Source organism: Lithobates pipiens, unplaced genomic scaffold (assembly GCF_037356315.1).
Source record: "Lithobates pipiens isolate NorthernLeopardFrog02 unplaced genomic scaffold, aLitPip1_a1.2 Scaffold_24, whole genome shotgun sequence".
NCBI lineage: Eukaryota > Metazoa > Chordata > Amphibia > Anura > Ranidae > Lithobates > Lithobates pipiens.
The window spans coordinates 24,934,057-24,959,888 of record NW_027507786.1 but is presented as its reverse complement, the minus strand read 5'-3'; positions in this window follow the sequence as shown (position 1 = coordinate 24,959,888).

Below are 25,832 nucleotides of genomic sequence, written 5' to 3'. Positions count from 1 at the left end.
GGGGATCGGAGGACAGAATGATGAGAGACCACCATAGACAGAGGAGCATTATGGGAGATCGGAGGACAGAATGATGAGCGACCACCATAGACAGAGGAGCATTATGGGGAATCGGAGGACAGAATGATGAGCGACCACCATAGACAGAGGAGCATTATGGGGAATCGGAGGACAGAATGATGAGAGACCACCATAGACAGAGGAGCATTATGGGAGATCGGAGGACAGAATGATGAGCGACTACCATAGACAGAGGAGCATTATGGGAGATCGGAGGACAGAATGATGAGCGACCACCATAGACAGAGGAGCATTATGGGAGATTGGAGGACAGAATGATGAGCGACCACCATAGACAGAGGAGCATTATGGGGGATCAGAGGACAGAATGATGAGAGACCACCATAGACAGAGGAGCATTATGGGAGATCGGAGGACAGAATGATGAGCGACCACCATAGACAGAGGAGCATTATGGGGAATCGGAGGACAGAATGATGAGCGACCACCATAGACAGAGGAGCATTATGGGGGATCGGAGGACAGAATGATGAGCGACCACCATAGACAGAGGAGCATTATGGGAGATCGGAGGACAGAATGATGAGAGACCACCATAGACAGAGGAGCATTATGGGAGATCGGAGGACAGAATGATGAGAGACCACCATAGACAGAGGAGCATTATGGGAGATCGGAGGACAGAATGATGAGAGACCACCATAGACAGAGGAGCATTATGGGGGATCGGAGGACAGAATGATGAGCGACCACCAAAGACAGAGGAGCATTATGGGGAATCGGAGGACAGAATGATGAGAGACCACCATAGACAGAGGAGCATTATGGGGAATCCGAGGACAGAATGATGAGAGACCACCATAGACAGAGGAGCATTATGGGGGATCGGAGGACAGAATGATGAGAGACCACCATAGACAGAGGAGCATTATGGGGGATCGGAGGACAGAATGATGAGAGACCACCATAGACAGAGGAGCATTATGGGGGATCGGAGGACAGAATGATGAGAGACCACCATAGACAGAGGAGCATTATGGGGGATCGGAGGACAGAATGATGAGAGACCACCATAGACAGAGGAGCATTATGGGGGATCGGAGGACAGAATGATGAGCGACCACCAAAGACAGAGGAGCATTATGGGAGATCGGAGGACAGAATGATGAGAGACCACCATAGACAGAGGAGCATTATGGGAGATCGGAGGACAGAATGATGAGAGACCACCATAGACAGAGGAACATTATCGGGGATCGGAGGACAGAATGATGAGAGACCACCATAGACAGAGGAGCATTATGGGGGATCGGAGGACAGAATGATGAGAGACCACCATAGACAGAGGAGCATTATGGGGGATCGGAGGACAGAATGATGAGAGACCACCATAGACGGAGGAGCATTATGGGGGATCGGAGGACAGAATGATGAGAGACCACCATAGACAGAGGAGCATTATGGGGGATCGGAGGACAGAATGATGAGAGACCACCATAGACAGAGGAGCATTATGGGGGATCGGAGGACAGAATGATGAGAGACCACCATAGACGGAGGAGCATTATGGGGGATCGGAGGACAGAATGATGAGAGACCACCATAGACAGAGGAGCATTATGGGGGATCGGAGGACAGAATGATGAGAGACCACCATAGACAGAGGAGCATTATGGGAGATCGGAGGACAGAATGATGAGAGACCACCATAGACAGAGGAGCATTATGGGAGATCGGAGGACAGAATGACGAGCGACCACCATAGACAGAGGAGCATTATGGGAGATCGGAGGACAGAATGACGAGCGACCACCATAGACAGAGGAGCATTATGGGGAATCGGAGGACAGAATGATGAGCGACCACCATAGACAGAGGAGCATTATCGGGGATCGGAGGACAGAATGATGAGCGACCACCATAGACAGAGGAGCATTATGGGAGATCGGAGGACAGAATGATGAGCGACCACCATAGACAGAGAAGCATTATGGGGTATCGGAGGACAGAATGATGAGCGGCCACCATAGACAGAGGAGCATTATGGGGGATCGGAGGACAGAATGATGAGCGACCACCATAGACAGAAGAGCATTATGGGGAATCGGAGGACAGAATGATGAGAGACCACCATAGACAGAGGAGCATTATGGGGGATCGGAGGACAGAATGATGAGCGACCACCAAAGACAGAGGAGCATTATGGGGGATCGGAGGACAGAATGATGAGCGACCACCATAGACAGAGGAGCATTATGGGGGATCGGAGGACAGAATGATGAGCGACCACCATAGACGGAGGAGCATTATGGGGGATCGGAGGACAGAATGATGAGCGACCACCATAGACGGAGGAGCATTATGGGGGATCGGAGGACAGAATGATGAGCGACCACCAAAGAGAGAGGAGCATTATGGGAGATCGGAGGACAGAATGATGAGCGACTACCATAGACAGAGGAGCATTATGGGAGATCGGAGGACAGAATGATGAGAGACCACCATAGACAGAGGAGCATTATGGGAGATTGGAGGACAGAATGATGAGCGACCACCATAGACAGAGGAGCATTATGGGGAATCGGAGGACAGAATGATGAGAGACTACCATAGACAGAGGAGCATTATGGGAGATCGGAGGACAGAATGATGAGCGACTACCATAGACAGAGGAGCATTATGGGAGATCGGAGGACAGAATGATGAGCGACCACCATAGACAGAGGAGCATTATGGGAGATTGGAGGACAGAATGATGAGCGACCACCATAGACAGAGGAGCATTATGGGAGATCGGAGGACAGAATGATGAGCGACTACCATAGACAGAGGAGCATTATGGGAGATCGGAGGACAGAATGATGAGAGACCACCATAGACAGAGGAGCATTATGGGAGATTGGAGGACAGAATGATGAGCGACCACCATAGACAGAGGAGCATTATGGGAGATCGGAGGACAGAATGACGAGCGACCACCATAGACAGAGGAGCATTATGGGGAATCGGAGGACAGAATAATGAGAGACCACCATAGACAGAGGAGCATTATGGGAGATCGGAGGACAGAATGATGAGAGACCACCATAGACAGAGGAGCATTATGGGAGATCGGAGGACAGAATGACGAGCGACCACCATAGACAGAGGAGCATTATGGGAGATCGGAGGACAGAATGACGAGCGACCACCATAGACAGAGGAGCATTATGGGGAATCGGAGGACAGAATGATGAGCGACCACCATAGACAGAGGAGCATTATCGGGGATCGGAGGACAGAATGATGAGCGACCACCATAGACAGAGGAGCATTATGGGAGATCGGAGGACAGAATGATGAGCGACCACCATAGACAGAGAAGCATTATGGGGTATCGGAGGACAGAATGATGAGCGGCCACCATAGACAGAGGAGCATTATGGGGGATCGGAGGACAGAATGATGAGCGACCACCATAGACAGAAGAGCATTATGGGGAATCGGAGGACAGAATGATGAGAGACCACCATAGACAGAGGAGCATTATGGGGGATCGGAGGACAGAATGATGAGCGACCACCAAAGACAGAGGAGCATTATGGGGGATCGGAGGACAGAATGATGAGCGACCACCATAGACAGAGGAGCATTATGGGGAATCGGAGGACAGAATGATGAGCGACCACCATAGACGGAGGAGCATTATGGGGGATCGGAGGACAGAATGATGAGCGACCACCATAGACGGAGGAGCATTATGGGGGATCGGAGGACAGAATGATGAGCGACCACCAAAGACAGAGGAGCATTATGGGAGATCGGAGGACAGAATGATGAGCGACCACCATAGACAGAGGAGCATTATGGGAGATCGGAGGACAGAATGATGAGCGACTACCATAGACAGAGGAGCATTATGGGGAATCGGAGGACAGAATGATGAGAGACTACCATAGACAGAGGAGCATTATGGGAGATCGGAGGACAGAATGATGAGCGACTACCATAGACAGAGGAGCATTATGGGAGATCGGAGGACAGAATGATGAGCGACCACCATAGACAGAGGAGCATTATGGGAGATCGGAGGACAGAATGATGAGCGACCACCATAGACAGAGGAGCATTATGGGAGATCGGAGGACAGAATGATGAGCGACCACCATAGACAGAGGAGCATTATGGGGAATCGGAGGACAGAATGATGAGCGACCACCATAGACAGAGGAGCATTATGGGAGATCGGAGGACAGAATGATGAGAGACCACCATAGACAGAGGAGCATTATGGGGGATCGGAGGACAGAATGATGAGAGACCACCATAGACAGAGGAGCATTATGGGGAATCGGAGGACAGAATGATGAGAGACCACCATAGACAGAGGAGCATTATGGGGGATCGGAGGACAGAATGATGAGAGACCACCATAGACAGAGGAGCATTATGGGGAATCGGAGGACAGAATGATGAGTGACCACCATAGACAGAGGAGCATTATGGGAGATCGGAGGACAGAATGATGAGTGACCACCATAGACAGAGGAGCATTATGGGAGATCGGAGGACAGAATGATGAGCGACCACCATAGACAGAGGAGCATTATGGGGGATCGGAGGACAGAATGATGAGAGACCACCATAGACAGAGGAGCATTATGGGGGATCGGAGGACAGAATGATGAGTGACCACCATAGACAGAGGAGCATTATGGGGGATCGGAGGACAGAATGATGAGCGACCACCATAGACAGAGGAGCATTATGGGAGATCGGAGGACAGAATGATGAGCGACCACCATAGACAGAGGAGCATTATGGGGGATCGGAGGACAGAATGATGAGAGACCACCATAGACAGAGGAGCATTATGGGGAATCGGAGGACAGAATGATGAGAGACCACCATAGACAGAGGAGCATTATGGGGAATCGGAGGACAGAATGATGAGAGACCACCATAGACAGAGGAGCATTATGGGAGATCGGAGGACAGAATGATGAGAGACCACCATAGACAGAGGAGCATTATGGGGAATCGGAGGACAGAATGATGAGCGACCACCATAGACAGAGGAGCATTATGGGGGATCGGAGGACAGAATGATGAGAGACCACCATAGACAGAGGAGCATTATGGGGGATCGGAGGACAGAATGATGAGCGACCACCATAGACAGAGGAGCATTATGGGGGATCGGAGGACAGAATGATGAGAGACCACCATAGACAGAGGAGCATTATGGGAGATCGGAGGACAGAATGATGAGCGACCACCATAGACAGAGCAGCATTATGGGGGATCGGAGGACAGAATGATGAGCGACCACCATAGAGAGAGGAGCATTATGGGGGATCGGAGGACAGAATGATGAGCGACCACTATAGACAGAGGAGCATTATGGGGGATCGGAGGACAGAATGATGAGCGACCACCATAGACAGAGGAGCATTATGGGGGATCGGAGGACAGAATGATGAGCGACCACCATAGACAGAGGAGCATTATGGGAGATCGGAGGACAGAATGATGAGCGACCACCATAGACAGAGGAGCATTATGGGGGATCGGAGGACAGAATGATGAGCGACCACCATAGAGAGAGGAGCATTATGGGAGATCGGAGGACAGAATGATGAGAGACCACCATAGACAGAGGAGCATTATGGGGGATCGGAGGACAGAATGATGAGCGACCACCATAGACAGAGGAGCATTATGGGGGATCGGATGACAGAATGATGAGCGACCACCATAGACAGAGGAGCATTATGGGAGATCGGAGGACAGAATGATGAGCGACCACCATAGACAGAGGAGCATTATGGGGGATCGGAGGACAGAATGATGAGCGACCACCATAGACAGAGGAGCATTATGGGAGATCGGAGGACAGAATGATGAGCGACCACCATAGACAGAGGAGCATTATGGGAGATCGGAGGACAGAATGATGAGCGACCACCATAGACAGAGGAGCATTATGGGAGATCGGAGGACAGAATGATGAGCGACCACCATAGAGAGAGGAGCATTATGGGAGATCGGAGGACAGAATGATGAGAGACCACCATAGACAGAGGAGCATTATGGGAGATCGGAGGACAGAATGATGAGCGACCACCATAGAGAGAGGAGCATTATGGGAGATCGGAGGACAGAATGATGAGCGACCACCATAGACAGAGGAGCATTATGGGAGATCGGAGGACAGAATGATGAGCGACTACCATAGACAGAGGAGCATTATGGGAGATCGGAGGACAGAATGATGAGAGACCACCATAGACAGAGGAGCATTATGGGGGATCGGAGGACAGAATGATGAGAGACCACCATAGACAGAGGAGCATTATGGGGGATCGGAGGACAGAATGATGAGCGACCACCATAGACAGAGGAGCATTATGGGGGATCGGAGGACAGAATGATGAGCGACCACCATAGACAGAGGAGCATTATGGGAGATCGGAGGACAGAATGATGAGCGACCACCATAGACAGAGGAGCATTATGGGGGATCGGAGGACAGAATGATGAGCGACCACCATAGACAGAGGAGCATTATGGGGGATCGGAGGACAGAATGATGAGCGACCACCATAGACAGAGGAGCATTATGGGAGATCGGAGGACAGAATGATGAGCGACCACCATAGACAGAGGAGCATTATGGGAGATCGGAGGACAGAATGATGAGCGACCACCATAGACAGAGGAGCATTATGGGAGATCGGAGGACAGAATGATGAGCGACCACCATAGAGAGAGGAGCATTATGGGAGATCGGAGGACAGAATGATGAGAGACCACCATAGACAGAGGAGCATTATGGGAGATCGGAGGACAGAATGATGAGCGACCACCATAGAGAGAGGAGCATTATGGGAGATCGGAGGACAGAATGATGAGCGACCACCATAGACAGAGGAGCATTATGGGAGATCGGAGGACAGAATGATGAGCGACTACCATAGACAGAGGAGCATTATGGGAGATCGGAGGACAGAATGATGAGCGACCACCATAGACAGAGGAGCATTATGGGAGATTGGAGGACAGAATGATGAGCGACCACCATAGACAGAGGAGCATTATGGGAGATCGGAGGACAGAATGATGAGCGACTACCATAGACAGAGGAGCATTATGGGGGATCGGAGGATAGAATGATGAGCGACCACCATAGACAGAGGAGCATTATGGGAGATCAGAGGACAGAATGATGAGCGACCACCATAGACAGAGGAGCATTATGGGAGATCGGAGGACAGAATGATGAGAGACCACCATAGACAGAGGAGCATTATGGGAGATCGGAGGACAGAATGATGAGAGACCACCATAGACAGAGGAGCATTATGGGGGATCGGAGGACAGAATGATGAGCGACCACCATAGACAGAGGAGCATTATGGGAGATCGGAGGACAGAATGATGAGAGACCACCATAGACAGAGGAGCATTATGGGAGATCGGAGGACAGAATGATGAGCGACCACCATAGACAGAGGAGCATTATGGGAGATTGGAGGACAGAATGATGAGCGACCACCATAGACAGAGAAGCATTATGGGAGATCGGAGGACAGAATGATGAGCGACTACCATAGACAGAGGAGCATTATGGGGAATCGGAGGACAGAATGATGAGAGACCACCATAGACAGAGGAGCATTATGGGGGATCGGAGGACAGAATGATGAGCGACCACCATAGACGGAGGAGCATTATGGGGGATCGGAGGACAGAATGATGAGCGACCACCATAGACAGAGGAGCATTATGGGAGATTGGAGGACAGAATGATGAGCGACCACCATAGACAGAGGAGCATTATGGGAGATCGGAGGACAGAATGATGAGCGACCACCATAGACAGAGGAGCATTATGGGAGATCGGAGGACAGAATGATGAGCGACCACCATAGACAGAGGAGCATTATGGGAGATCGGAGGACAGAATGATGAGAGACCACCATAGACAGAGGAGCATTATGGGAGATTGGAGGACAGAATGATGAGAGACCACCATAGACAGAGGAGCATTATGGGAGATTGGAGGACAGAATGATGAGCGACCACCATAGACAGAGGAGCATTATGGGGGATCGGAGGACAGAATGATGAGCGACCACCATAGACAGAGGAGCATTATGGGGAATCGGAGGACAGAAGGATGAGAGACCACCATAGACAGAGGAGCATTATGGGAGATTGGAGGACAGAAGGATGAGAGACCACCATAGACAGAGGAGCATTATGGGGGATCGGAGGACAGAATGATGAGCGACCACCATAGACAGAGGAGCATTATGGGGAATCGGAGGACAGAATGATGAGAGACCACCATAGACAGAGGAGCATTATGGGAGATTGGAGGACAGAATGATGAGCGACCACCATAGAGAGAGGAGCATTATGGGAGATTGTTGGGGGGTACTCGGAATGGTCGGGGGTTGGTAGTGGGGTCCCCTAGGGTTCTGGAGGAGGGGGATGGGGTAAACAGTCCAATCTCTGTATTTGCGGACAATACTAAGCTAAGCAGGACAATAACTTCTCCGCAGGATGTGGAAACCTTGCAAGAAGATCTGAACAAATGAATGGCACCATCGGTCTGACCCTCCTTTTACCTTCATTGAGCCGCAGATGTAAACGGACTTCTGCCCATTTACACCCCACCTACCTCCGATCCGTCTCCCTCTATCTGGGCAGATTGGATCCAAGGCCCATAGAGTAGAGGGGTGTGACAGTGGGGTCACTTTGGACACAGGGTGAATAAAAGAAACCCCCGATATGGTCTGTGATAGCCATATTCAAGGCTGTATATACATTGTATATAGATTGGATGTATACTGTATATGGGAGTTAAGTGTCATTGCTGTGAGGAATTAAGTTGTTTTGCATTTCTATTGTTCATTTAAGTCTGTCCTTGTGTGTATTGTAAAGTGCCAGACAGACTGGCTGCCAACCCTTTGTGAAAAGATGTGTATTGGGTGGGATCGTTTGAAGCCTAGCAGACGTCAGGATGAGGTGTTGAGTCTTGGGATGTGTGGGTGGAGCTGGGCCCTTGTTCATGTTAAAGCATGTGCCTTGAATTGTGTATAAAGTTACAATGTTTCTCAATAATAAAGTCATTCCTACTACAGAAGAGACAGAGTGCGTCTCGTCTTTTTGCCAGAGGGGTCGGCTCCTATAGGAAAGGGTCGTTTAGCTGTGGATATTGGTAGCGAGTGGATGTGTGTCTCGGAGAGGGAACATCGTAAACGGCGTTAACCCCCTTTATATTAGGGGTGCCGTTACAAGGGGTATCCGGGCACATGGGATCCAAGGCCCATAGAGTAGAGTGGTATCCAGACAGATGCGATCCAAGGCCCATAGAGTAGAGTGGTATCCGGGGCAGATGCGATCCAAGGCCCATAGAGTAGAGGGGTATCCAGGCACATGGGATCCAAGGCCCATAGAGTAGAGTGGTATCCAGACAGATGGGATCCAAGGCCCATAGAGTAGAGGGGTATCTGGGCAGATGCGATCCAAGGCCCATAGAGTAGAGTGGTATCCGGACAGATGGGATCCAAGGCCCATAGAGTAGAGCGGTATCCAGACAGATGGGATCCAAGGCCTATAGTATAGAGTGGTATCCGGGCACATGGGATCCAAGGCCCATAGAGTAGAGGGGTATCCGGACAGATGGGATCCAAGGCCCATAGAGTAGAGGGGTATCCGGACAGATGGGATCCAAGGCCCATAGAGTAGAGGGGTATCCGGACAGATGGGATCCAATGCCCATAGAGTAGAGTGGTATCCGGGCAGATGGGATCCAAGGCCCATAGAGTAGAGTGGTATCCGGACAGATGGGATGCAAGGCCCATAGAGTAGAGTGGTATCCTGGCAGATGGGATCCAAGGCCCATGCAGTAGAGTGGTATCCGGGCAGATGTGATCCAAGGCCCATAGAGTAGAGTGGTATCCGGGCAGATAGGATCCATGGCCCATGGAGTAGAGTGGTATCCGGGCAGATAGGATCCAAGGCCCATAGAGTAGAGTGGTATCTGGACAGATGGGATCCAAGGCCCATAGAGTAGAGTGGTATTCGGACAGATGGGATCCAAGGCCCATAGAGTAGAGTGGTATCCGGACAGATGGGATCCAAGGCCCATAGAGTAGAGGGGTATCCGGGCAGATGGGATCCAAGGCCCATAGAGTAGAGTGGTATCCGGGCAGATGGGATGCAAGGCCCATAGAGTAGAGTGGTATCCGGGCAGATGGGATCCAAGGCACATAGAGTAGAGTGGTATCCGGGCAGATGGGATCCAAGGCCCATAGAGTAGAATGGTATTCGGGCAGATGGGATGCAAGGCTCATAGAGTAGAGTGGTATCCGGGCAGATAGGATCCAGGGCCCATAGAGTAGAGTGGTATCCGGGCATATGGGATCCAAGGCCCATAGAGTAGAGTGGTATCCAGGCACATGGGATCCAAGGCCCATAGAGTAGAGTGGTATCCAGGCAGATGGGATCCAAGGCCCATAGAGTAGAGTGGGTTGTATCCGTGTCGGCCCTGCATAGGCAGAGTGGACATGGAACTGTCATCCTTCTGCTCCACTCATTGTGGCCCACGACCGGTTACCAAGTCATTTAAGTGGCTCTCACTCTTCAAAATGTTGGGCACCCCTGTAGTAGGTGGTAGGCTTAGCAATGGCATGCAATGCCAAGCTGCTGCTAATAGGGAGGGGCGCAAAAGTTCGGACCCCAATAACGAACTCCGTTAAAGTAGATGTAAAGCCGCTCTCATCCATTCTAAACTACTGCAATATTGGTTATCTAGAAGGATATACATGCCTCCTGCATGTATACTTATCTGTCAAATGTCTCCCCTCTGTCTGCTATGACACCCAAAAAACTGCAGATTTTGTGGGTGGGGTGGGTCTGTTTTCCAGGGCTCAGTGGGTGGATTTGTGATGTCAGTAGACTCCCCGCCCACCTCTACGCTCCCCGCATTTTCTCCTGTGTGTTTCTTACACTGAACTTCTGCTATGTCTATAATCATCCAGTCAAAACCCAGAAAAGTCCCCACATGACTTCAGTATGCCCAATCATACTGAGGTGTGGAACAGCCAATCCTTGCAGAACTGCTGAAGAAAGGAGTGGGGGTGTGAATTAAAAAATAATGCATGTCTTAGGCTAGTGCACGAGATGTATGTATATGTCAATCACAGCAAGGGGTTTGTGAAAAACGTCATTTTTAACCACTTAAATACGGGGCATTTATACACCCTTCCTTCCCAGACCAATTTTTAGCTTTCAGCGCTCTCACACTTTGAATGCCAATTACTCAGTCATGCAACACTGTACCAAAACAAAAGTTTTATAATTTTTTTCATACAAATAGAGCTTTCTTTTGGTGGTATTTAATCACCGCTGGGTTTTTTATTTTTTGCGACATAAGTGAAAAAAGAGCAAAAACTTTGAAAAAAAACAACACTTTTTTTAGTTTCTATGATAACATTTTGCAAATAAGTAATTTTTGTTTATAAATTTGGGCCAAAATTTATACTGCTACATCTCTTTGGTAAAAAAAATAAACCAAATTAGTGGATATTATTTAGTCTCTGTGAAAGTTATAGAATCTACAAGCTGTGGTGCCAATCGTTGAAAATTGATCACATCTGATCACACCTGATGCACTGACGGCCTATCTCATTTCTTAAGGCTCTGAAATGTCAGGAAAGTACAAATACCCCCCAAATGACCCCTTTTTGAAAAGTAGACAGTCCAAGGTATTTAGTAAGAGGCATGGTGAGTTTTTTTAAGTTGTAATTTTTTCCCACAATTCTTTGGAAAAAGAAGATTTTTTTTTTTCATACACAGCATGTGCATACTTCCAATTACACCCCAAAATACATTCTGCAACTCTTCCCGAGTATGGCGATACCACATGTGTGGGACTTTTGCACAGCCACACAGAGAAGCCAGAGAAGCTTAACATGCAGGGAGCACCTTCAGGGGTTCTAGGAGCAAAAATGACACCTCTAATTTCCTAACGACCTATTACATTTGTGAAGGGCCTGGAGCACCAGGACAGTAGAATTACCCACAAAATGACCCTATTTTGGAAATCAAACACCCCAACATCTATTCTATGAGGCATAATGAGTCTTTTGAACAGTTCATTTTTTTCCACAAGTCTTCGGAAAACGTGGAAAGAAAATGAAAATATATTTTTTTTACGCAAAGTGGTCCATTTATAAGATATTTCTAACACATAACATGTATATAGCAAAAATTACACCCCAAAATACATTCTGCTACTCCTCCTGAGTATGGCGATGCCACATGTGTGAGACTTTTACACAGCCTGGCCACATACAGAGGACCAACATTAAAGTAGTACCTTCAGGCGTTCTAGGAGCATAATTTACACATCTCATTTTGTTCCTACCTATCACACTTTTGAAGGTCCTGGAGCACCAGGACAATGGAATTACCCACAAAATGACCCCATTTTGGAAAGCAAACACCTCGACGTGTATTCTATGAGGCATGGTCTGCAAATAGGTACTCGGGTTCTCTGGCGGGCTGGTGACAGGTACTCTGTTACTCCAACGGGCTGGTGACAGGTACTCTGTTACTCCAACCGGCTGGTGACAGGTACTTGGGTACTTCGATGAACTGTGACAGGTACTCGGGTACTCAGATGAACTGTGACAGGTACTCAGATGGGCAGTGACAGGTACATGGATGGGTGGTATTCATGGTCCTGATCCTCAGGCCTCGTTTCCTGCCTCAGTATATGGATGGGTGGTATTTATGGTCCTGATCCTCAGGCCTCATTTCCTGCCTCAGTATATGGATGGGTGGTATTTGTGGTTCTGATCCTCAGGCCTTGTTTCCTGCCTCAGTATATGGATGGGTGGTATTTGTGGTCCTGATCCTCAGGCCTCGTTTCCTGCCTCAGTATATGGATGGGTGGTATTCATGGTCCTGATCCTCAGGCCTCGTTTCCTGCCTCAGTATATGGATGGGTGGTATTTGTGGTCCTGATCCTCAGGCCTTGTTTCCTGCCTCAGTATATGGATGGGTGGTATTCAGGGTCCTGATCCTCAGGCCTCATTTCCTGCCTCAGTATATGGATGGGTGGTATTCATGGTCCTGATCCTCAGGCCTCATTTCCTGCCTCAGTATATGGATGGGTGGTATTTGTGGTCCTGATCCTCAAGCCTTGTTTCCTGCCTCAGTATATGGATGCGTGGTATTCAGGGTCCTGATCCTCAGGCCTCATTTCCTGCCTCAGTATATGGATGGGTGGTATTCATGGTCCTGATCCTCAGGCCTCATTTCCTGCCTCAGTATATGGATGGGTGGTATTTGTGGTCCTGATCCTCAGGCCTCATTTCCTGCCTCAGTATATGGATGGGTGGTATTCATGGTCCTGATCCTCAGGCCTCATTTCCTGCCTCAGTATATGGATGCGTGGTATTTGTGGTTCTGATCCTCAGGCCTTGTTTCCTGCCTCAGTATATGGATGGGTGGTATTTGTGGTCCTGATCCTCAGGCCTCGTTTCCTGCCTCAGTATATGGATGGGTGGTATTCATGGTCCTGATCCTCAGGCCTCGTTTCCTGCCTCAGTATATGGATGGGTGGTATTTGTGGTCCTGATCCTCAGGCCTTGTTTCCTGCCTCAGTATATGGATGGGTGGTATTCAGGGTCCTGATCCTCAGGCCTCATTTCCTGCCTCAGTATATGGATGGGTGGTATTCATGGTCCTGATCCTCAGGCCTCGTTTCCTGCCTCAGTATATGGATGGGTGGTATTCATGGTCCTGATCCTCAGGCCTCGTTTCCTGCCTCAGATCTAAGCTGTCTACAACATTCAGTTTTATAGTCCTGGTCCTGGACTTGGTGAAAGCAGAGGGAGGCTTCCATTGGGGCTCTGCCAGGCTCTTCCATGCTTTCCTCTTGTATGGAGCGGCTTCTTCATCTTCTGCTGGCCGCTGTGCTGGAACGAATGTATTCCAGCTCGAATCTCTCTTCCTGCTGGAGAATTGGGAAAGCACATGCTGATCCTCTGTTACTTCATGGATTTGTAAACTAATCCCCGGCCCACAATGATGTAAAACATTCAATATTGTTTTAAGTATGGTAGGCGCCATTCAGCCTGCACTAGGCTGTACGTGGGCCTGATGCCAGTATGTTTGCTGGCATAGGGCTGGGAAATTGAGCGTGTCCGTCCTGTGTGAACAAAGACAAGCCGAGGACAATAAGGCCACGGCGCTGACAGACAGGAAAGTGCTGGAACACAAGCATGCACTCTGACCATCAACTCTGGGCTATTGGGCCCACGGCTCCTTCCCACCGCCTCCCGCCATGGAAGTGTCCGCTTCGGCTGGAATTCAGAAGAGATTTCACAGGCAGCAGAGAAATGAGGGAATTAGGGATGTTTTGACATTCTGAGAAGGAAGAAAAAATGGAGTTTGTATTCAGAGTAATTGGGGAGAATTCTCCAGCCAATCCTCTGGGAATACAAATTGCAGAACGTGGAATATTAATGGAATTCCTGTCAGCTCTCCTCTCCACTTAGCAGGTTGTTATATGAGGAGCCTTTCAAGGCTGAGGCTGGATGGAGAGATGAGTGATGGTGGTCTCCACCCACAATGGTGCTCTCCATGGAGCTGAAATGTCAGGTGCCTAAAACGTTCCTCTACCTGGCCAATCCACACTGCTTACCTGAAGGACGTCTCCAGAAAGATGAATATTTTCACCTTAGTCCGGAATCAGCCGATCGTTCGGAGGTCATAGTCTGTAAGCAATCTCTAGGAACTGTTGTGTTTTCACCAAAAGTTACCGCATAACACGGCAGAAAATCTTCATCCTACCCAAGAGTAAGCTAAAAATGAGGGCAGACCAAGGACCCGTCTCAAAATGTACTCACTTCTAGGAGCCCAGGAACTAGGGATGAGTGACAGGACCTCTTTTATCTGGAGAATATTGGCCATCTAGCCACAATGCATTGCTGCCCTGCCAAATAAATATCATGTTTCTGTACCTAAACCCTGAGGGTCTCCTGTATGCACTTTACCTGGGAGACGGTTTCCCTCCACCCCGAAGGTCTCCTGTATACACTATACCTCAGAGACTGTATCCCTCCATCCCCAAGGTTCCCCCTGTATACACTATACCGGAGAGATTGTATCCCTCAAATCCCAAGGTTCCCCCTGTATACACTATACCTGAGAGATTGTATCCCTCAAATCCCAAGGTTCCCCCTGTATACACTATACCTGAGAGATTGTATCTCTCTACCTCAGAGGGTCCCCTGTATACACCATTCCTAACAGACTTTATCCCTCCACCTCTAAGGGTCCCGTATATACATATAATAGACTGCATCCCTCCACCCCGAGGGTCCCGTGTATACATATAATAGACTGTATCCCCCAACCCCTGAGAATCCCGTGTATACATATAATAGACTGTATCCTTCCACCCCTGAGGGTCCCGTGTATACATATAATAGACCGTATCCTTCCAGCCTGAGGGTCCCGTGTATACATATAATAGACTGTATCCTTCCACCCCTGAGGGTCCCGTGTATATATATAATAGACTGTATCCTTCCACCCCTGAGGGTCCCGTGTATATATATAATAGACTGTATCCTTCCACCCCTGAGGGTCCCGTGTATACATATAATAGACTGTATCCCTCAACCCTGAGGGTCCCGTGTATACATATAATAGACTGTATCCCCCAACCCCTGAGAATCCCGTGTATACATATAATAGACTGTATCCTTCCACCCCTGAGGGCCCCGTGTATACATATAATAGACCGTATCCTTCCACCCCTGAGGGTCCCGTGTATACATATAATAGACCGTATCCTTCCAGCCTGAGGGTCCCATGTATACATATAATAGACTGTATCCTTCCATCCCTGAGGGTCCCGTGTATATATATAATAGACTGTATCCTTCCACCCCTGAGGGTCCCGTGTATATATATAATAGACTGTATCCTTCCACCCCTGAGGGTCCCGTGTATACATATAATAGACTGTATCCCTCAACCCCTGAGAATCCCGTGTATACATATAATAGACTGTATCCTTCCACCCCTGAGGGTCCCATGTATACATATAGTAGACCGTATCCTTCCAGCCTGAGGGTCCCGTGTATATATATAATAGACTGTATCCTTCCACCCCTGAGGGTCCCGTGTATACATATAATAGACTGTATCCTTCCACCCCTGAGGGTCCCGTGTATACATATAATAGACTGTATCTCTCCACCCCTGAGGGTCCCGTGTATACATATAATAGACCATATCCCTCCACCCCTCAGGGTCCCGTGTATACATATAATAGACTGTATCCCTCCACCCGAGGGTCCCGTGTATACATATAATAGACCGTATCCTTCCACCCCTGAGGGTCCCATGTATACATATAATAGACCGTATCCTTCCAGCCTGAGGGTCCCGTATATATATATATATATATATATATAATAGACTGTATCCTTCCACCCCTGAGGGTTCCGTGTATACATATAATAGACCGTATCCTTCCACCCCTGAGGGTCCCGTGTATACATATAATAGACTGTATCCTTCCACCCCTGAGGGTCCCGTGTATACATATAATAGACCGTATCCTTCCACCCCTGAGGGTCCCGTGTATACATATAATAGACCGTATCCTTCCACCCCTGAGGGTCCCGTGTATACATATAATAGACTGTATCCTTCCACCCCTGAGGGTCCCGTGTATACATATAATAGACCGTATCCTTCCACCCCTGAGGGTCCCGTGTATACATATAATAGACCGTATCCTTCCACCCCTGAGGGTCCCGTGTATACATATAATAGACTGTATCCTTCCACCCCTGAGGGTCCCGTGTATACATATAATAGACTGTATCCTTCCACCCCTGAGGGTCCCGTGTATACATATAATAGACCGTATCCTTCCACCCCTGAGGGTCCCGTGTATACATATAATAGACCGTATCCTTCCACCCCTGAGGGTCCCGTGTATACATATAATAGACCGTATCCTTCCACCCCTGAGGGTCCGTGTATACATATAATAGACCGTATCCTTCCACCCCTGAGGGTCCGTGTATACATATAATAGACTGTATCCCTCCACCCCGAGGGTCCCGTGTATACATATAATAGACTGTATCCTTCCACCCCTGAGGGTCCGTGTATACATATAATAGATTGTATCCTTCCACCCCCTGAAGGTCCCGTGTATACATATAATAGACCGTATCCTTCCACCCCGAGGGTCCCGTGTACACATATAATAGGCCGTATCCTTCCACCCCGATGGTCCCGTGTATACATATAATTGACTTCATCCTTCCACCCTTGAGGGTCCTGTGTATACATATAATAGACCGTATCCTTCCACCCGAGGGTCCCGTGTACACATATAATAGACCGTATCCTTCCACCCCTGAGGGTCCCGTGTATACATATAATAGACCGTATCCTTCCATCCCGAGGGTTCCGTGTACACATATAATAGACCGTATCCTTCCACCCCGATGGTCCCGTGTATACATATAATTGACTTCATCCTTCCACCCCTGAGGGTCCGTGTATACATATAATAGACTGTTGCCTTCCAACCCTGAGGGTCCCGTGTATACATTTAATAGACCGTATCCTTCCACCCCTGAGGGTCCGTGTATACATATAATAGATTGTATCCTTCCACCCCTGAAGGTCCCGTGTATACATATAATAGACCGTATCCTTCCACCCCTGAGGGTCCGTGTATACATATAATAGATTGTATCCTTCCACCCCTGAAGGTCCCGTGTATACATATAATAGACCGTATCCTTCCACCCCTGAGGGTCCATGTATACATATAATAGATTGTATCCTTCCACCCCTGAAGGTCCCGTGTATACATATAATAGACCGTATCCTTCCACCCCTGAGAGTCCTGTGTATACATATAATAGACTGTATCCTTCCACCCCTGAGGGTCTCATGTATATATATATGTAGCGCTGGTATTTTTGCCATGTAATGTTGTATAATAGGCAATGATGTTAGATTAGTATTTGGCTCCCTCTACTGGCATGATAAGGAAAGAGACTTGTTTTAACTTTCTTATAACAGCTAAGCAGGAAGTGATTCACTTATTTACTTTGTGGAAAGACTCACCTACCCACAATGCCCATTCACCTACCCATGAACACTAGTGGCTGAACTGCATGCTGGGTAGGTAATAAAAGGCCCGGCATGGCCACTTCCTTTCTCTTCTGGATGCGTGGCCTGCCTGCAAGGATCTGTGCAGGATTGTTCCAGAGGGCGCCGCCTGCACTGTGCATAGCAGAACAGCACTCATTGATTGTGCCTTACTACAGAGTGCTGGACAAGCTGTGTGACCAGATCTGAGGACTCAGAACACCTGGTGGAGCCAAGCAATGATTCCGGTCATCTTGCAAAGCAGAGCAGCGTGGCGGTGCTGGCTGGCAGCAGGACGGGGACCACCGGAGCGGAGGCATCCAGCAGTCCAGGCCTGGTGTGGTGAGAGGGCTGACGCTCAGAAGTTATTTAACGCACCTAATACACTTAGACTGATCGCACTGTGTTGCTGAGACCTGCTGTTCCACAGCAGAGGTCATCCCTAAAGACTGAGTTCAATCAGGCCACAAGCCTGTATTTCACTGCTACATCACTGACGGTTAAAGGATATCTACACCGGAGACATTTATAAGTGTGTCGCAGAGCAGGAGTTGTTACCACTCTCCACTTTATACTAATTCAGTACTTGTTAAACCCTTGGATTACAGACACTGCAGTATAATAGTGTAGCAGCGGCTCCTGAAGAGAATGCGCTGTGCGTTTTTCAAAGTTAAGGTTATACCTAAACTGCAGTTTGGTTTGGGTACAATTGTGTAAATTTGGACCTCAGCATCAATCTAACTGGACTACAGGATGTTCAGCCTGGCCACAAGGGGCACTGTCTCTTCTGGCAGGCATGGAACCACAGTCTAGTTGGGTGTTTTAAGTTTACTCTTGGAGCCCGCCCAGTGGGAGTGTCACTCTCACTGTGCTTTCTGGGAGAGGGTACTTAAGATGCGGATGTCACGTGGTTTGGGGTTCCGGTCCAGAGGTACGTTCTGGCTCCATGGTCCTGGTCCTCCTGACCAGCCCCCAGGAAGGCTGTGGCCTGGGGTGCGGATACACCTGACTTGTCTCAGGGCTGGCTAGCCCAAGGCAAGGAAACTAAAGAAGGATTACAAGGTGGTCCGGTGCCGTCTCTGGTAGTTGGAGAGGCCCAGTAACTTCCTAGCTGTCCAGGGGAGGACTCTTCAGAAGAAGGCCATGTGCGGGTTGGCTTCTTAGCAAGAGCCTGGAGGGGCTGACGTACCTAAGTGAATCCTGTCTTGTGGGTATCGCCAAGCAGGCTGAAAGATCCAGGTATCACACAAGTGTTCCACAAGTTTCAGTTTCCTGAAGTTCTACAACACTGTCTGTGACAGAGACACATTCCTGAGTAAAGGACCTTGTTGGCTGCTAGGCCTTGTGAAAGAGGGACTGTCCAACCTGAGTGAACATTCAGTTGTGAATGGCTATTCTCTGGACCGAGTCAAAGTAAGCAAGTCCTTCATTATTGACTTTGACACTAAGAGTACCTGAACTTCCTTCCTAACAATCTGATCCTATTTTAAAGAGAAAAAAATCCCTTCATGCAGATCTGTCGTCAGTCTCTAGAGTTACTGGGTATCTACCACGGGAAACCCCTAGACATAAATCGAGGAGAAGGAAGTAATGGTAAGCCATATCAAACCAGCAGATCCTTCAGGGGTCAGTGCTACATGTGTAGCGCTGACATCCTTGCTTATTAATGTGTGTTTGCAGGCTATAAACATAAGTCTATGGACATTTCTTTGGTTTAGTATTTGGTGCCATCTAGCGGCCAAATACTGGTACTGAACTTGGATGTTTATTGTTTTGAAGACAGCACAAAATTCTTATACAGCAAGTGACTGTTGTTTTGATCAGAAGGTTGACCCTTTTACCCAGGAGGCTTGATGACCTACCCATGAACACTTTCTCTGGCAGTGCATGCTGGGTAGGACATAAAAGGACCCTAAGCGGCCATTTTAGGTCTCTTGGGATTGCATGGCCAGCCTGTGAGGATCTGTGTGAATGTCCTCCCGGAGACAGTGCCCACAGCTTTTGCGGAACGCAAATATTGCTTGTTTGTGCGAGTGATCTGACGGTGCCAGAAAGACAGTGACCGTATTGGAGAGATCCAGAGACACTCGTTTGAGCACTGGAGGACTGGGCTCACCCTGCGGAGTGGAACGGCGTGACGGGCCCAGCTGACGGAGAAGCAAGCTGCATTCACCGGACCAAAGCTACTACACGGAGGTCATGGCCCACGGTTTATTAACTTTCACACGCAGTTAGACTCATACACAGGCCTCACTGGGATTTATAGTTCCACGGAGGAGGAGCAGAGCAACTGACACTGAGCAGGCTTGAGGCCTACCTACTCTGACATTCCAAGCCTTGTAGAATAAGTACTGAAGTTATATCAGGAGCACCTTTACCTCAACTTAACCTACTTTAATCTGTGGCTTATAAATCACAAGGAATTATTTTAGCTAGCGAAGACAAGAAGACCAAAGACCAAGTACTTTAAATGAGATGTCACGCATAGCTTAAAAAGTAAGGGGAGCTCCCGGGTATTTATCTATATGTATATTGTTTGATATTATTTATATTGAATTCCATTGTACTGTCGTCCTATGTTGGGATGACAGTGCAATTACTGTAATCACCTCTTTGAATATTTTCACAGTAAAATACACTGTTGTTTAAGCATCCAGTTGTGTGGTGTACTGTTTCTCCCAGCGGGTGGAGGCAGTGGATCCTGAGGTTATAATACAGGTACCTTGCATTGTATTATATTGTACAGTATTGTACTGCACCACAGCTGTGTCAAGGGGATAGAGAGCCAAGTTAGTGGGGTGTTATTACCAGAGTGCAGGCCCAAATCAAACCAGCCGCACCTTTGGGAGTCAGTGCTACAATAGCTAGCAGAAGAAAGGAGATCAAAGATTACACTCTACATTGGGAGACTTTGTGTTTCATTTACAGTAGTGAAAGACTGCATCATACTTCAAGGGGGAGCCCTTGAGTAATTGTACTGCATTGTGTTTTATAACCTTGTGTTAGTGTGCTTAGTGCAGGCGCACTGGAAGTGGGAAAGTCCAGAGTCAAGGCATTGTCATTCTGGACATTGGTCTCACTTAGAGACGTGCTTGTAAGGGTGGGCCCTGGACTGGAACCTCAGGGGTGGAGGATTCAAGAAACCTTTTAAGTGGTAATAAATTGTGAATACTCACTGCATAATCACAATAGGTTTGGATGTTGATACAGTTTATTGTAACCATTGTTTTATATCAACTACAGTAAAAATTTAAATCTGGTTAACCACTATTGGTGTGAGGCCTGTTCGTTATTCTAACAAGTGGAACCATGGATGCCCAGGTTACTGCAAAGGTACATTATATGCCCATTGTTATTGTGGGATTGTTCCTTGTTGTTAAGTCTCATATTAACACTGTTACACAGCTGTGTCAAGCGGGTTGAGCCAATTTGTTTAGGGGTTAAGAGAGCAGAGTATAGGCCCAATCAAATATCAGCAGCTCCTTCGGGGATCAGTGCTACACATGGGGCCTCGTCCAGGATTACTGTTACTCTGCAATCAAGCCCACCCTCTTGACGATAGTATGGACCCCATCACCGTGGTCCAGTGGTGCGAAGCAGAAGGCGCTCGCTCAGAAGCGAGCATAGCAATTGAACTCCCATGGGAGGAGGAACGGGTCAAAGAAGTGGTGAAGGCATTTTTCCCAGATAGGAAGGCCTGGGTGATTGCTGTCAGACCAGATTATGAGGCATCCCACACCTACGTACTATTAGAATGGAGAAAGGGAGTTCCTGAAAACTTCCAAGGCCACAGTGTGAAACTGTCTGACAAAGTCAAACTTCAACTGACACATCCAGCCAGATCAGGTGAAAGCCGTTCCAGCTCAAGACAAGTAGAAGCAGCTATACAAGAAGTCAGTTTTGGGTCAACACCAAGGAAAAGTGGCAGAGGACCCCCTGACAAGAAGCAGAGGGCCGCTGTTGAGGCACACAGAGCTCACAAGAGAGGTTCACAGTCAGAACAACAAATGGCTGCCCTGAAACAGCAGTATAATGATATACAGGAGAGATTTAAGGAAACCTCCAGCATGATCGCAAAACACCTTGAAGAGGTAAGTGTCACTTGCAGAGACCCAGGTGGCAGTCAGACAGCACCCAGACCTGTGTCAGTCGTACAGAGACGCACTCATAGCCACTTGCCAGAGGTGACAATCCAGAAAGATTTCAAGATCGACGGTCAGATAGGATAGTGAACTACCTAGGCCACATCGTGTCCACTGAAGGAGTAGCCACACACCCTAAGAAGCTAGAAGCTGTCACCTCTTGGCCCAGACCCACGAATGTGACCAAGCTTAGGTCATTTTTAGGGTTCTGTTCATATTACCAGAGGTTCTTTGAAGGGTTTGCCAAGATAGCTCACCCACTCACTGAGCTATTAAAGAACCAAGAAGAAGCTGATTTGGACTCAGAAAAACCTGGAAAACTGAAAGAGGGACCCAGGAAAAAGAAAGAATCCATCGAAAACCAGTGAACTCCACAATGCGAAAAGACTTTCAGACAACTGAAGGGGAGCCTTACCACTGCCCCGGTCTTAGCCTATGCAGACCCCACAAGATCCTATGAATTGCACGTAGATACCAGCCGAGACGGACTGGGCGGAGTGCTTTACCAAGAACACAAAGGGCACTTGAGGCCCACTGCTTATGTGAGTGGAAGTCTGACACCTGCTGAGAGGAATTGCCCCACCCACAAACTTGAATTCCTGGCCTTGAAGTGGGCTGTAGTGGCTGTAGTGGACAAACTAAAATATTACTTGTACGGCGCTGGATTTGTGATCAAGACGGACAATAACCCACTCATGTACTTGCTCACTACAGCAAAATTGGATGCCACAGGCCATAGATGGTTAGCTGCACTCTCGGGATTTACCTTCAGGGGTTGGGAACCGAGATGCGGATGCACTGTCAAGAAGGCCCCACTGCTCTCAGGACCACTCAGAAGGATGGACCCAGCTTACCTCTGAAGGACTAAGAGCCCTCTGTGAAGCTGCAGAACAACAAGTGAAAGGTGGAGCCAGGGCTGAGGAAGTCGGAATGTCCGCTGTGGGGGTGCCTAAGTGCTATTGTGATCTCACTCAAATTGTGGAAGAGGGTCTGCCCAAGTTATCTTGGAAAGACCTCCGGAGGGACCAACAAGAGGATCCCCTCTGTAGCCTGGCACTGAAGGCCTTGGAGAACCAACACCCTGATCTACTTCTCCAGAGCACTCAGAAGGAAGCTAGACTGCTATGGAAAGAGTGGGATCGGTTGCAGCTGCAACAAGGGGTGGTCTACCGAAGGGGCCCCTCGGAGGATCCTGAAGAGAAGTGGCAGTTGTTTCTGCCAGAGAAACATAGAGAGAAAGTGCTGATCACCTTGCATGATCACCATGGCCATCTGGGATCAGAAAGGACTCTCCAAATAATAAGGGACAGCTTCTATTGGCCTTACATGAGAACTGAAGTAGAGAGCTACTGTGATTCCTGCCTCAAGTCAGGGCCGGACTGGGAATAAAATCCAGCCCTGGAAATAATTTCATACCAGCCCCATAGCATTATTATACCAGCCCAATGTCATAACATCATTATTTTCTTGTTCATGAAAGGGAAAACCATACATTTTAAAGCACATTTGAAGAGTGTATTTTATATAGATAAATAGATAAGACAGATATGAAATCACATTGGGCTTTATATATATATATATAAGCAAATTCCATTTAAAAGTGGTTAATCATCAAGGGGGACACCAAGAACTCTGAACGTGGGGGGAGGGACCACCTTCCGCAGAAAGAATACACTAAGTATTCACTCCCCCTTACATCAGCGACCCCCTCCCCCCTTCAGACTGGCCTGGCGGTGCTGTCACTGACCTACTCTCAGATGCACCATGCAGGGCTTAGTCAGTCGGCCCCAGCTCAGCAGCTCAATAGTTTTATCCTATAGTCTCCTCACCACAGTCCACACAAGTCTGACTTCTCCCATGACCCCCACCCCAGCGACACTCCCACTCTTGACTCAGAGACTGCAGACATGATACAGGACCTCAATGCAGCCTCACCAGTGCCAATCAAATGCAGCCTCCCTATGCCCATCAATGCAGCCTCACTATGCCCATCAATGCAGCCTCACTGTGCCCATCAATGCAGCCTCACTGTGCCCATCAGTGCAGCCTCACTGTGCCCATCAATTCAGCCTTACTCTGCCCGTGAATGCAATCTCACTGTGCCCATGAATGTGGCCTTACTGTGCCCACCTCTTCAGCCTCACTGTGCCCATCATTGCAGCCTCACTGAGCCCATCAATGCAGCTTTACGCTGCCCGTGAATGCAGTCTCACTGTGCCCATGAATGCGGCCTCACTGTGCCCACCTCTTCAGCCTCACTGTGCCCATCATTGCAGCCTCACTGAGCCCATCAATGCAGCTTTACGCTGCCCGTGAATGCAGTCTCATTGTGCCCATAAATGTGGCCTCACTGTGCCCATCATTGCAGCCTCAATGTGCCCACCATTGCAGCCTCACTGTGTCCATCAGAAAAACAGGGGTGGAGAGGACGGGGCTGGAGAGCACTGGGGGTGCAAAGATCAGGGGGGAGTGGAGAGCAATGGGGGGGCTTGAGAGCACCAGTGGGGGTCAGAGAGAATAGGGGTGGAAAGCACAGGGGACTGGAGAGTGCTATAGGGGCAAAATGCAGGGGGGAGTGGAGAGTACAGGGGTGGGGAGTGGAGAGTGCTGGGGGGAGCTTGAGAGCACAGGAGGGGGAGCCAAAAAGAACAGGGGCAGAGAGCAATGGGGGGACTGGAGAGCGATGGGTGAAGCTTGAGAGCACCGGGGGGCCAGAAAGGTGGTGGGGAGAACGGGGGGCTGGAGAGCATTGTGGGGGCTGGAGAGTGATGGGGAGAGCTGGAGAGCACTGGGGGAGAAAGAACGGGGTGGTGAGCACTGGGGGAGAAAGAACAAGGGTGGAGAGCACTGGGGGAAGAAAGAACAGGGGTGGAGTGCACGGAGGGGCAGAAGAACAGGGGATGAGAGCATTGGGGAGAAAGAACAAGGGTGGAGAGCACTGGGGGAAGAAAGAACAGGGGTGGAGAGCACTGGGGGGGAGAACAGAGGTGGAGAGCACTGGGGGGAGAACAGAGGTGGAGAGCACGGGGGGGGGGGGGGGGGAACAGGGGTTGAGAGTACTGGGAAAGGGAAGAACAGGGGTGGAGAGTACTGGGGAATGGAAGAACAGGGGTTGAGAGTACTGGGGAATGGAAGAACAGGGGTGGAGAGCACGGAGGGGCAGAAGAACAGGGGATGAGAGCACTGGGGGGGAAGAACAGGGGTGGAGAGCACTGGGGGGCAAAACAGGGGTGGAGAGCACTGGGGGGGGGAGAACAGGGGTGGAGAGAGGGGGGAGAAGAGGGGTGGAGAGCACTGGGGGGGAAAAACAGGGGTAGAGAGCACTGGGGGGGAAGAACAGGGGTAGAGAGCACTGGGGGGGAAGAACAGGGGTGGAGAGCACTGGGGGAAGAACAGGGGTAGAGAGCACTGGGGAATGGAAGAACAGGGGTGGAGTGCACGGAGGGGCAGAAGAACAGGGGATGAGAGCACTGG